Genomic DNA, 13851 nt, shown 5'->3' with positions numbered 1-13851 from the left:
GGCTCCAAGCCCATGCACGAATTTTGGATCTGGATGTATAAAACAAAAGCTTAAGTCTTTGTTAATGGTAGATAGATAATGGTAGATAGTTAGGTTAGAAGAAAAAAAATTAGATTAGTTAGCCTCCATTAAACCTTAGTTCTAGATCTAGTTTTTATATTAAAGTAATTAGTTTTATTCTTGTTTTAAATTTAGTATTGAATGATTGTTCTCCCTTGAATTAGATAATAAATTAGTTGTTCTTTATCCATTTCGATTTTGTCAATTCCAATTTTAGATCTCATTTCAATTCATGTCCTTAGTTCAATTTAGTCATTAAATTAGATTTCATTATTGTTTAATTAAATAAATTTCAATGCTTTATATTATGTTTAGTTTTAATATAAATGGAAATGATTATGAATGATTCAAGGCTAAACCTCCATTAGAGGGGTTGTGAAGCCTTGATGAAAGCTTGATTCGATTATCGTAGAAGTCGCCGTAATTTCCATTCCACTCTAGAAATGATTAGTTCACCATGAGAATGGGTTTAATTGTTCACATGCTAGTTATAAATTGGTAGAAATGCCATGTATGATTAGGGATTAGGAATAACCAAATTGTTCTCACGAAGCGATTCATTCGGATTACTGACGATTATCGGTTAGTGGATTAAGTTGAGTTAAGGTGGAATCAATCCCCTCTAACTCCTTATCATAGAATCAACGTAGCATTCCCTTAGTTGGACCGATAAGCGACTAGTTGCATCTTGTGGGTAGTTGCATCGTAGTATAATTCCCTTCGTAAAACTCTCATAGACTTAAAACGACTAGTTAGATTAGAAAACATCCATGCTAGAGCACTAGAGTGGAACCGAACTTATCTACTCCACTATATCTCAATTGGTTGAGAGTAGAATAATTCTTTGATAAACTTATAGCATCAAAAGTTTAGTTTTACTTACGTTGTGGATTAAGTAGTTCATTTAAAGAGGTAGACTATTCATTTTATAGTTATCAAATGAAGCCATTTGCCATCTTAGTTGCACTTTATCATTGTTTTCATAATAGAATTAGTAATTTTAAGTCCCATTTCTCCCACCCACCCTTGTTTGATTCATACCGTGGTTGCCGTTTCAGTTTTGGAAAAATCCGAAAAACGACCGAAGGCCTTCTTCACGCTTCAAAGAGAGAGCGACCAGCTATCTTCATCGACTTCGTTTTACACTTCGAAGCTACCGCTTCAAAGAGAGCGACCAGCGCTATCTTACCGGACTTCGCTTTATACACCGAAGGCTACTACGCTTCAAAGAGACCAGACCGCTTATCTTACTGAGCTTCGACTTTGCCTTGGCGCCAAGATAAGATAGCGCCTACTCTACTCAATTTCCGTGATTTCCACGGTTTGATTTGAACTTCGAAGTGTCAAGTTTTCGTGTTCTATTCTCTTATAAACACCGAACACGCGTACCAAGACGCTATTCATAAGCCGGGCAAGGACGAATCGGGTATTCCTTTCTTCCACACCTCGCGATCTCCCCGTTAGAGGTTTATACTAGTATATCAAAATTGTTTGGAGTGTTGCATGTGTAGTTAAGCTCGACTTAGTCTTGCATGAGATTAAGGTCTGGTCGTACAAAAACACCGAACGTAAATACACAACAACATCAACAATCAAGTCTATCTAGTATACCACACACTACACCTCTAACTACTATCACACACACCATACCTGATATAATGGGGGAAGAAAGAGAGACTCCTCTCTCGGACTTCTACAAAGCCTTGAGCTTTAGCCCCAAATCTTGCATCGTTCTAGCAAACCCAAATGGGATTTGAAATCCCTCCAAATATTTTTAATTTGTTACCCGCTTTTCATGGTTTAGACCATGAAAAACCTTACCAAAGATATCGTAGGATTGAACAAGTCCTAACAACATTCCACCATCCTACGGTTGGTTCGAAACAAATTAAATTAAGGGTATTCCCTTTCACCTTAGCCGATAAAGGCGGCGCCTTGGTTAACTGCCCAAAGCCTTAATTTCAGGACTCGTGGGCTAAACTTGTTCAAATTGTTTATGGAACATTTTTACCCACCCCCTAAAGACGGATGAGATGCTTTCTAAGATTCATTTCTTTTCGACAAAATCCTCATGAAACATTTTCGAGGCTTGGAATCGCTTCACCGATCTCATGCTTATAGAGTGTCCACATCATAACTTAGCGAAAAGACACGTTAGTTAAATGCCTTTTCAAAGGACTTCAACATCACCATAAAGAAGTCCTTGACATAATGAATGGGGTAGTTTCTTAAACAAAGGAGCCTCGGAGGCTTATAAATTTTAGAGGACCAAACTAAGCGTAATAATAATTGGGGGTAGTGACGATTACTCCCGCTCCGCTAGTTCTTCTTCCACGCGATTAAAATTACCAAGATATGTTTGAGGTTAAATCGGATCCCGAGCTTAAAACTCTAATTGAATCCCTCACAAAAAGGTAGATGCCATTTCTACATACAACAAAAGCCAATCCCCCGTTATGAATGTAAATTCAAATCCATGTAGTTTCATTGGAGCCCCGAGCATCCCGAATCCCATCGTCCCCATAGCCTATGAACGGGCTTGTTCCATTAATAGTGAACCTAACGCCCTTGGAGACAAAATCCCAACTTCGTTGGAGAAATAACCAAAACGTCACACCTCAAGGGTACAATCATCAATATGTTAGCTAACGCAGAGCTTTAACCAAGCTCCACTACGACAAGGGCGAGGGTCGGGTAATTTTAATAATTATAACAACCAAGTGCAACCTCGACAAGGTCAAGCACAAGGTCAAGGTAATTATAATAATTATAATGCTAATAGAGGTATCGTTCCGTAAATAATAACTATCAAAATCCACCAATAAATAATTCACGGAAATAGTTCCAAGAACAACACCACGTGACCACTACACCCACACACACCGATCGTCTTGACACCTTTATACAAGTGAGCCAAAACTTTTCCAAACCATGGCTCAATCCAACCAACAAAATTTCTACAATCCAGTAACTAATTTAACCCAACAATTGGCTCAAGATAAAGCCCAAACCAAAGGTGTGTTTCGTGTAACGCAATACCTAATCCTAAAACAACAAACACAGCCTTTGAGGTAACGGATAATACTAGTAATGAATATGAAAATGTAGGTGAGATAAATGCAATCACCACTCTCCGTTCTGGCAGAGTGGTTGATAACAAGGTAACTATGCCTATAGTTACCCCACCAGTAGCCCCTACACCTGCTATATTACTAGATACTGAAATAGAAACTGAAGAGCCTACCACTGTAGAAGTACCAGTTACAACACAACCAAAGAAACAGAAAGCTACGGTACAACATCCAGGAGATACCATTGCTAAATATAGACAGAAACCACCGTTTCCACAAAAATTAGCCATGTTAACTAAGGATACAAATTATGAGGAGATTAGGGATGTTTTTAAGAATCTAACTATAAACCTTCCCTTCCTCGAAGCTATTAAAAAGCTACCACATCATGCTAAGTTTCTTAAGGAATTGTGTACTACTAGGCGTAAGACAAATATACCAAAAGACGCTTTTAACGTAACAATTCCCAACCTTATCCGAACATAATGGAATTGTTAAGTACAAGGACCACGGTCGTCGATCCTCGCATAAATGCACCTTAGGAGATTCCTATCGACGACCGCGTTATTAGACACGGGGGCTAGTGTTAACTTACTCCCATTTTATTTGTATAGACAAATAGGTCTAGACAAAATGCAACACACTAAAATGACGTTGCAATTAGGCGATCGGTCTATTAAGTACCCTAAGGGTGTAGTCGAAAATGTGCTTGTAAAAGTCGGGATTTCTACTATCCGGCTGATTTTGTAGTCCTCGATCTGACGTAAGTCGCTAACGACTCGTCCCATCATTTTAGGGGGCCCCTTCTTGGCAACTGCCAATGCGCTCATTAATTGCCGTGATGGTTCAATGTCCATGTCTTTTGGCCATCTTGCTGTTGAGGTCAATGTTTTTAAAACAAGGACACAGTTACCCGATTCGTCTATGGATGGAGAGGTTAGCATGATCGAGAGCTTTGCTCGAGATTATTTCAACAACACGTTCCCTGATAGTCATATGCCCAAAATTCTTTCCTTTGGAAAGTCAGACTCCAATATTTTCTTTCCTACACTAGTCGATACACATGTTATTGACGAGGATGGGATAGATGACTTTCTCAAAGACGTAGAGGACTACCATAGTAATGTGGATATGACCAATCTAGATGAGGAATTCGATGAGTTTCTTCGAGTAGGTGAAAATTCACCCTATCAAGAACTAACTTGCACAACACCCACCTCGATTCCCCTCCTTCCACCCTTTCAAAGGAACCCCGAGTTTGCACTCGATCCTGTTGTTTCTTCTGTGCTCTATAATTTTTTAAATCCTCCTAACAAACAGATACTTCAGAAGGACAAACTTTGTGACACCTTCATTTTCAAAATTGAGACAGTCCCTACACACACAATGAATGAGTTCAGTGCTAAAACCACATCCTCATTGTTATTAATGTCGCCGTCTTTCTAAAACTTATCCATATCCACCATATCCTTCACAACCATTCACTTTTCCACACTTATTTACAAGAACACCCACTCATTCAAAAATGAAAAATAAGGTGCATGATAGGTTACACAATAGGGTTGTCCGACTTCGTTTGGATTCCACTAGGTCGCGGTCGTAGGAAATCTTGGTGTTTCATTGTGTTTGGATATGTTTCCTCCGATATTTATTTATGGAATGATCCACAACTATTTCGGTTGTTGATATATGATCAACTGCATGTTCATACATATGTTTTAGATAAAGTCTCGAGTATCTGACTATAAACGACTCAAATTTCTGCGTTGGTGCATTCCTTTCATTCCAATATATTGGTGAGTGCACCATTAAGGTAACCGGCCCCTCCATATGGGTGTGTGGTACATGAAAGTACCGGATCCTAAGTCCACGGTTCACATAGTTCACGTTTTCCACTCTTGCATGTTTTCTCGGATTTTTGAGTCATGTTTCTCTATGGTGTGAATTATGTCTTTATTGCTTATTGTTTTTCCTTCTAAAACTAAAATAAAAAAATAAAATAAACATAGTAATCTAGGAAGTCTCGGGAATCTGACTTTAAAAGACCCACTGCTAAAAACAAATTTTCTAAAATTCTTGTAAAAATTTGTTTGGGGTGGGGTGTTCGTGTTTCCGTACTAAATGTTTTATGTCCCACTAGAGTTGCTTAGGCCGTTTTATTGTATTACGATTCGGATTGACATGATCTATTAATTTAGAGTTCATTCGCTTAAAGATAACTTACGCCATGCACGCGCTTCGAGGCGTTTTCCACTATCTCATATGTCATCCGAAGTCGGAATAGAGTGTTTTATGGATCATTGGATAGGAAATTCTCTCCTGATCATTTCCATATCTCATTCGCAAATATCGGACCGGTAACGAAGCGGGAATTTTGATTTGAAATTAGCGAAAAATCGAAAAATCGAAAATTTTGATTTTGGGCTTGGGGCCCAACTTCAAGCCTCACCCCCATGGAGAGCAAGGCTCTTACATTCTCACGACCAGTTCATCGTTTCATCTTCCATTAACGCCATTACCAAGCTCCAAACCTAAAAGAAAATCAAAATAAAAAGAAAATACAAACAACCCACGCCAAAAATCAAATCCAAACCTCAAATCGACTTCAAAACACCAACCATCACTACCACCACCGATTTCTATTATCAAAACCACCGAAATTTAAAAAAATTTGGTGCTGCCGCCACCACGCCACCACCACCATTGTTTTTAAAGTCGGTCAAGCTAAACCACCACCACAACATCCTATATAAACCCCAATCCACATTTCAAAACTAGATGGCTCAACGCCAGATTATGGGAGCAGATCTTCATCACGACCATTTCGCGCCGTTTTACGGTGACGAAATGGCTAGTAGAGACTGGAATAGTCTCTGGTACTCGACCGAAGACTTCTACCATGAAGACTTGGTCAGACGGTTCTACAACACCCGGGAGTTGGAGGGGAGTCGGATTTTTGTTTTGGTGAAGAAGAAGAGGAGGGAGTTGACTACGGGGCTGTTGGCTGAGATTCTAGGCATTCCGCCTAGAATCAATCTGGATGCCGTTTTACAGGAGCCCCAGTTTGACGGGGTTGAGCCGTTGATGGGCGTTACTGCCATCAATGGAGCTACAATCCAAACCCATCATTGTGCCGCGCCTCGAGGACCAACCAACCAACCTACCTACAGCCCGATGGATTGGTCGGAATGTCCTAGGCAAGGACAAGGTCGGTGACATCGGTCCGACCTGCCTCCATCCCTATGGATACTCCGTGAGCGAAGCACGATTTCTGTATCCGGAGTTTTGCTTTGAACATGATCGAGGTTCGGACGGTCGCCGGCACCTCTTCCCTTCCTTTATCACTAAGATCATCTTTGAAGATGAAGGCAACTCCGACTTCGAGAGGATTTACATTACCCCCGCACGGGAACCCGCGTATCTATAGGGAGTGTGTCCAACAAGTCTGGAAATTGCCCGAGGATAGGGAACAGGCCGAGGAGGAGGATGAGGAGGATGGCACTGCTTTGATACTGGATGCCTTCCAGGAGGTGTTGGTCGATCTTTGGCGCATGACTATGCTACATAGGGCATCGCGTTCACTCAACACTCTGTCTGCGAACCTCCGGACTCGACAGCCACCATTCACCACAACTTCGAGCTCCGCCTTAGGAGGGAGGATGACAGATGGGAGCAAAAGCAGGGCTGAGATGGAAGCCCAAATACCGGTTTAGAGTAGAGATGCTAGCACGCTTCCCACCTCATACGGATCGCACCTCGAGGACACAAATGCTAGGCATGAGCGCCGTCCGACAGGAGGATCGCTCCTGGACCTTCCGGAGCTCCGGAGCCACCACCGAGATCACCCTCCGCCACCGGTGGCGGTGGTGTTTAGAGAGGATGAGGAGTGATAGTCCTGTTATTTATGTTTTAGTAGTTGTTGTTTTATTTACTTTTGTTGTCTTTATTGTAATGTAACTTTTATTTCAGTAATTTGAATTTTGTAGTAATACTCCGAATGAAATTATAATACAAGGGTTTATTTTCATATTGTGTGCTTATTTCATATTGACCACACCTTCCAAACTTGTTTGGGGGTGGTTTGATTATTTCAAGCTGTATTTTTTTATAAAACCCTAGTGTTAGAATTTCATCATGGAGTAAGGTGAAAATATGGAAGTTTAGGCATATCTGTGATTGAGAATCATTGTAGGATGAAATCTAGATTAAATAGGTACATTCACCATAAAATCCAAATAAGAGATAATTGGTTTGAATTAGAATCCGGAGATGAGTTGTTTCCGCTGAAGTTTGGAAATTTTAGGATTTCCTGAACTACCAAATTAGTTTTGGCAACTTTCCGATCCATTCTAGCAACTTTAAGCCTATATAAACTTGATACAATCTATCCTCACAACTCACACTACACCTAAACTCCATCACTCACCCTTCAAACCCGCGATTCCCGTTTTGACTTCATTTTCGCAATTTCAACTTCGAGCGCTACGCTTCCCTAGTTGAGCGCCCTCAGCCCTAAAATTTCCGAAAAATTTGGTCGAAGCGGCGCTACGCTTCTAGTCGACCAATTCGCTAAGTTATCGGAATTCCAAAATACAAAAGCGCCCGCCAGCTAAGTTAAAGGCGCCACCGACTTCTCGGACCGAGAAATTTTCTTGTTTTTCGAAATAGTTTCCGAGTCATTCGTGAGCTATTCCAAAGCGTAATTTTGAGATGACATCTCCAATATTGATACCGAACGATCTTTTCGAAGATTTGTTCCAAAGCACTACTTACGGTGCTTGGTTTCATGAGGTGATCACATATGTTGGGTCGGGAACCTCTTATGGTAAGACCGGGCTGAACTTTATTCTCCAAAGACTTGCATCTTATTTTTATAATAACCGCATTTTCTTTGAGAGACCGGATGGAGAACAAGTGTTCTCCATCAACATTGACAATGAACCAATGGAGATTACCAGTGTTCTTGCTAGCATTTGTTCTTGGACTTGCTATGCCGAGATATAAAGACCCATGGTGCTATTGGGTCGATAATATGCATGTCTACACTTATGAGTCTTTGCACGAGGCTTATGGGGCGTGCATTTTCCAGATTGAGGACCAAGGGGACTATAACGCCGTTCCTCGTAGCCCGTCCCATGAACATAGGAACTGTTATGTTTTGGATAATGCTAAACATTTTAGGGAATGGCGTTTTCTTCCGTGAATGACGCCACTTGCAGCGTTTTTCCTTGCTTTTAGCCAATGGACGGGTTCTATGACCTTCCCGCAACTTTGATGTCTAGTTTAGCACGAGCCTATACTATGAGGCATAAGTACCTTCTTATGCCCGTCGCTCTAATTTCACGACATTATGCTATGTTTCTTTCTCGCTTTTTGTACACGCGTTTCACGGATTGGATTAAGGTAGACACGGTGCGACCCACCAATAGTATTATCCGATCTTTCCGTCAATGACTTGGCATGGGTGGCGGATACAACCTCACCAGTCAGCACCCTACACCCCATCGCACCAAGTGGCACTTAATAGGTTAGCAACCATAGATGATAAATGGCGCGAAGCCCGGCAAATTATCATAGCATGGCAGATCGCCGAAGGAACCTCACTTCTTTATAGAAGTAGAGGATGACGAATGACGAATAACAACGGAGTGGAGGTAAGTTTTAGTTTCGTTTGTGGTTCCGCTATGTCCCAAGCAATTTAATTATGTTAACCCCATAATGGGTAGAACTCTTATAGTCAGTTAAAGGCTTTTATTTCCTATATTAGTATGTTTTAACCTTGTTTTGCGATGTCCCCTGAATTTCACGCTTGAATGGTATTTTTCCTACCCTCTTTATTTACAATGCTTTGAGGACAAAGCATGCTTTTTGTTTGGGGGCATAGAAACACGTGTAATTAAGACATCCTCTGCTAGGATATAAATATATAATATGCATTTGTTTCTAGTTAAAAATTTCAAAAATTTAAAAATATAAATAAATAAGTTATGCTATACACTTAGGAATATTGGTATTGTTCTTTCTCCATGCTCTTAACAATCTAAAAGTCTCACATAGTCATTTGCATCGTAATAATTGTTAGAAACTTAGGTTAATAATGTAGGTAATAATCTTTGCATCTATCTATAAATATATTACAACATGAGTATCTATGATTGTTTGGCAAGAAGTTTCAAATCTAGGCTAGAGTACTTATTCTACAAATCCTGTGAGAATATAGCCTAAAGCCTTATATGAGTGAAACAAGTGAGAAATGACACAAGGGAGAAGTAAAATCCGGATAGAGAAATCACACGTCCACTTGCTTGATCACTATGCCATATCCTAAGCGAGAATTTAGGCCGCTCTTTGGATCGATATAGCCAGAAATTCAAACCTATGAATTATTTTCCGCTAGTCACCACTCGAGCCCTCGTTTCTTTAGCCTTCCATACACCACAATTCCTTTACCCTTACAAAAAAAAAACAAAATAAAAAAAAAAAAAGAATAAATCAACCTACCCAATTTAGAATAAGTCCGAGAATAGAATGAGTGAAGAAAGAAGAAGAGAAAACCTGTGTAAAACAAAAATTGTTACTTGCTTCCGAAAAATAAAGAAAAAGAAGTTTCCATCCAAAGAAAAGAAAAATAGAAAATAAAATAAAAACTCCAAAAAAAGAATAAAAAGGAGTCAAAAGCCAAAGAAAAAAAAAAGAAAAATATGGCTAAGGATGGAAACAAAGTATAGAAGCAAAAGAAAATAACAAGGTTTTCTCTAAGTTACATAATCTGAAGACTCTATTATCTCGGACTTGTCCTTTTGAATATCCATTTCCTTCCTTCTTAAACCATCTCCTAATCCCCTGTAACACCTAATAAAGACCTCTAGCTCAATTAGGAATAGGTTAGTGTGATAGTAAGTGGCAGATGTGTTTGATTGACCCCGCTTCCTTTGTTGTCATTGAGATTGTAAGGTAAAGTGTGCCCACTTGTACAATCGGAGTAGCTAAACTTGAGTGCAAAATTCAGAGTGTTGTTTCTTGACTATTATTGTGAGAACCTATTTAAGGACACTATTCCGAAGTTCTAAAACAAACCTCGCTAAACATTTGATAGTACTACTCATTGTATATATGTTTATTGTAGATGATTGATTATTATGCATATATTAACTTAGGGTTTTGACTGGTTATTCTTATGTAATTGCTAGAGATGTATAGATAGTTGAGCATGAATAAGGAAACAATAGTTTTATTTTCTTAGTCGTTGTAGTATAGATGAAGTTTGTGAGTACCTTCATTGAAAACTCTCACGAGGGCTATAACTCGTCCACTAGGGAATTCCTAGTGGTTTAAGGCCTTGTTGCATATGGTCAATGCAATCGCACTCAAATAAACGAGATTAGGTAGAACTCCATTTTGGTCACTTATTCTAATTTCTCATCTTTGCTTGAGGACAAGCAAAATGTTTGTTTGGGGTGGTTTGATAAGAGCCCAAAACTGTAGTTTTAACCCCTTAATAATCATACTGTTTTAGACCAATTATGTGAATAATAAGTAAGAGTTAACACCGATTACGCGTTTTATGCATTTCAGGTTTCAAAGTCCATTATGTGCGAAAATGTACCACTTTTAGCGAGATAAAGGAGCAAAAGTCGCGAGAACTTCCGAAAGCCGTATCTTTGGACTCAGACCTCAGAATTGGGCATACCTTATGTCAAAACGACCGGCTCGGAAAGAGCTTTGCAATGGTCCAAGCCTTGACCCAATCAGAGGAGCAGAAGTGGACGAAAAGTCTGTGGAAGTCAACTGCAGCTGAAGAGGCCTTTTTGATTTGAAAAGAATTGGGTTTGGGGCCTGATTCTCTGGCCCAACCCATGGCTCCAAGCCCATGCACGAATTTTGGATCTGGATGTATAAAAACAAAAGCTTAAGTCTTTGTTAATGGTAGATAGATAATGGTAGATAGTTAGGTTAGAAGAAAAATTAGATTAGTTAGCCTCCATTAAACCTTAGTTCTAGATCTAGTTTTTATATTAAAGTAATTAGTTTTATTCTTGTTTTAAATTTAGTATTGAATGATTGTTCTCCCTTGAATTAGATAATAAATTAGTTGTTCTTTATCCATTTCGATTTTGTCAATTCCAATTTTAGATCTCATTTCAATTCATGTCCTTAGTTCAATTTAGTCATTAAATTAGATTTCATTATTGTTTAATTAAATAAATTTCAATGCTTTATATTATGTTTAGTTTTAATATAAATGGAAATGATTGCGGAATGATTCAAGGCTAAACCTCCATTAGAGGGGGTTGTGAAGCCTTGATGAAAGCTTGATTCCGATTATCGTAGAGTCGTCGTAATTTCCATTCCACTCTAGAAATGATTAGTTCACCATGAGAATGGGTTTAATTGTTCACATGCTAGTTATAAATTGGTAGAAATGCCATGTATGATTAGGGATTAGGAATAACCAATTGTTCTCACGAAGATTCATTCAATTCGGATTCTGACGATTCGTCGTTAGTGGATTAAGTTGAGTTAAGGTGGAATCAATCCCCTCTAACTCCTTATCATAGAATCAACGTAGCATTCCCTTAGTTGGACCGATAAGTTTACTAGTTGCATCTTGTGGGTAGTTGCATCGTAGTATAATTCCCTTCAGAAAACTCTCATAGACTTAAAAAACGACTAGTTAGATTAGAAAACATCCATGCTAGAGCACTAGGAGTGGAACGAACTTATCTACTCCACTATATCTCAATTGGTTGAGAGTAGAAATAAATCTTTGATAAAGAAGAGAGCAAAAAGTAAAAAGTTTAGTTTACTTACGTTGTGGATTCGTAGTTCATTTCGTAGGTAGACTATTCATTTTATAGTTATCATTGACTGTGGTCAATCAGCTTGTATTTTCGAAATGGCAATAATACCCTCGCGTGTAATATCACGTGAATAACTAAAGTTGCCGTTGGAATCTCACTGAAATTGACTTGCCACGTGTCACAAATCTAGCTAACAAATAAATCAACGGCCAAAACAATAGATCCGTTGGTGGTCCTCTCTATAAGAGAAACCAGTCAGCCATTTCATCCTTTGCAAATCTCACTCAGAAGGAAATATGGGGGGAGCCTCTGTCAGCACTTTTGTTGCGCCACAGGTACACTTTTTCTACCTCTTCACCTTCAAAATTCTAATGGCTGACAAGTAGGACTAAGCTCTAATTTTTCAAGTAACAGTAGGGACCAAGTCCTAAAAGATGGCCTTATTTATGTATCAAAGTCTAACTTGTATATAATCTTGGTTTTCACAGATATGTCAGCTATGTTACCAAGAATACCACACAGCTCGTAAGTGTCCATACCTAAAAAAGAGATGCAATATGGAAAACTGTAGAGGCATTATGGATTTGCACAAGTCTGAAGATAAATCTGGCAAAGTACTTGAGTTATGGCTCTGCTGTGATTGGGTTGGATGTTTCAATAAGGTTCAACTAACTACTGCTGATAACCAGCTTCTACTGCCCATTGAGAAGGAGGTCACACTTGTCATTAATTGTGATGTTTGTGGGCATGAGTGTTGTTGCGTTGTGGGGTACCCATAGGGTTTGTTGTGTCTTTGTCATTTTGTATTTTGAAGGAAGCATGTCTGGTAGTAGGATACTATGTCAGTTTGTCTACATTTTGTTGCAGACGTTTGCATTGCACTGTGGTGTCACATGTACATTTTGTTGCAGATGTTTTTAATGTTTTTTCTAGTGTTTTTAATGTTTTTAATGTTGTTCTTCCAATGTTGTTGTTCTTCTAGAGATATTTGAGTCCATGTCCCAGTCTTGCTGTTGTTGCTTAATGTTTGTTAATCTACTTATCTGATCTATTATTGTTGTTGGTACTCCAAATAGCATAACATTGAGAAATTTCAAACAAAACATAGCAGAGGACATTAAACTGACAAATTTCATACCAAAATATAGCATTATAAATCAAAAAGTACATCTAATCCCAAAATAGCATTACAAATCCAAAAGTACATCTAATCCCAAAATAGCATTACAAATCCAAAAGTACACCAGACCAATAGCATAAGTACCAAAATGTAACTAAAACTAAAAACTAAAATGATAAAGAGTTTGTTTTCACAACAACATTCAGTCTTGGATTTGCTTTCACTATGTCTGACTAAGTGGCTCTACAGCTCTCTGACTTAAATTCATTGGAGGTGTTGAAGGTGTTGGTACATTGTCATCTCCAAACATCAGCCTATATAAACCCCTTGTCCTCACTCCTATGCCTGGTGTTGGTCCTCTTGGCCTTCTACTTCCTCCTCTGGATTCTTCATCTTGTGGTGGTGCTGCTGTTGTTGTTGCTTCCTGTTGAACTTCTGCTGCTGGTGCTCTTCCTCCTCTTGGCCTTGTGCTCCTTGCTCTAACTCCTCCTTCTGGTGCTGCTGCTGCTTTAGGTTCAACTTCTGCTGCTGGTGCTCTTCCTCCTCTTGGCCTTGTGCTCCTTGCTCTAACCCCTCCTTCTAGTCTTTGTAGCCGCTTTCAAGTTCAACTTCGCGGCTGTGTTCTTCCTCCTCTTGGCCTTGGCCCCTTGCTCTAACTCCTCCTTCAGCTACTTGTGGTGATTCATGTTCCACTTGTTGTTCTTGTTGTAGTGGAGCACTCTTTCTTTTCCTCCCTCTCCTATTGGCTTCTTCAGGTGGAACATGTTGCTTTGGTGGTTGTTGTTCAGATGCTGGTTCA

General features: G+C 39.3%; 1 long non-coding RNA gene across 1 annotated transcript; it reads left to right on the top strand.

Annotated features, from left to right (window-relative positions):
- The first annotated feature begins 12016 nt into the window (after positions 1 to 12016).
- LOC147509584 (uncharacterized) lies at positions 12017 to 12878 on the top strand. The gene is made up of 2 exons (XR_015216582.1): positions 12017 to 12267; positions 12421 to 12878. It is a non-coding gene; the product is annotated as an uncharacterized LOC147509584 (long non-coding RNA).
- Positions 12879 to 13851: the final 973 nt, after the last annotated feature.

The sequence above is a fragment of the Coptis chinensis genome, chromosome 3 (genome assembly GCF_015680905.1).
Source record: "Coptis chinensis isolate HL-2020 chromosome 3, ASM1568090v1, whole genome shotgun sequence".
NCBI lineage: Eukaryota > Viridiplantae > Streptophyta > Magnoliopsida > Ranunculales > Ranunculaceae > Coptis > Coptis chinensis.
The sequence above is the reverse complement of the archived record's forward strand: the minus strand, read 5'-3'. Positions and strand labels throughout refer to the sequence as shown.